This window comes from Triticum dicoccoides, chromosome 1A (genome assembly GCF_002162155.2).
Source record: "Triticum dicoccoides isolate Atlit2015 ecotype Zavitan chromosome 1A, WEW_v2.0, whole genome shotgun sequence".
Lineage (NCBI taxonomy): Eukaryota > Viridiplantae > Streptophyta > Magnoliopsida > Poales > Poaceae > Triticum > Triticum dicoccoides.
The window spans coordinates 446265607-446266510 of NC_041380.1; positions in this window are offsets into that span (position 1 = coordinate 446265607).

Sequence of the window (904 nt, forward strand, 5' to 3'; positions counted from 1 at the left end):
GGGCCGGTGGGTGTGGGCGCCGACAGACAGCGCGGCGGGGAGAGGGAGGGGGGAGGGCGGGCGGGGGATCGGTGTCGCGGTGGGGTGGGGGGTCGCGATCGGCGCGCGGGGAATGGAGGAGGCGCCGGCGCTGGGTGTCGGTCGGGGACGGGGAGTGGAGTGTGGCTTACTCCTTACCGAGCAGTGAGGAGGCCGGCGGGTGGGGCGGTTGGTGGGAGCTCGCGGTCGCTCGCGGTGGGGGAGAAGCGGCCAGGGAGAGAGAGGAGTGCGCCACCGCCAGTCCCACCAGCGTGGAAACGGGAGGGAGGGAGGGAGATCGTTGCGTTGGATCCGGGCTTTTCTCCCCCACTTTAGTTTATGCTTGTTTGATTAAAAAAACTAAACCAAAATGGGCTGGAACGATCCGCATCACCATTCATTAAGGAATTGTTAGATAGAGTTGCATGCCTCGCACATGGCGATTGCGAAAGGGTGGTTTGTACTCTAGATGGCAGTAGATCTGGACTTGGGGAAATGCTGACCGGGTTAGCTTGATGCGCCTATAATCAATTACCGAGTTAAAGCCTCGTAGGACCAGCGTATCAGAACAGTAATAGCAGATGATGAACAGGCACGCACATTGGACGGATCCAACCTGAAGACACGAATGTAGATGAACAAAGACCGGATCCGAACAGATCCACCAAAATCAACCACCGGCCGAATCCTGCGAGATTCGCTCGAGACACACATCTGCACGCCCTTTGACGGGCACCACCGAGGCGGGAAGAACCTTCTTCCATCTTTAGGGAGCCATTATCGTCTAAAAACGGTACTGATACATCTTCAACATATCTATAATTTTTGATTGCTCCATGCTATATTATCTACTGTTTTGAGCAATATTGGGCTTTATTTCCACTTT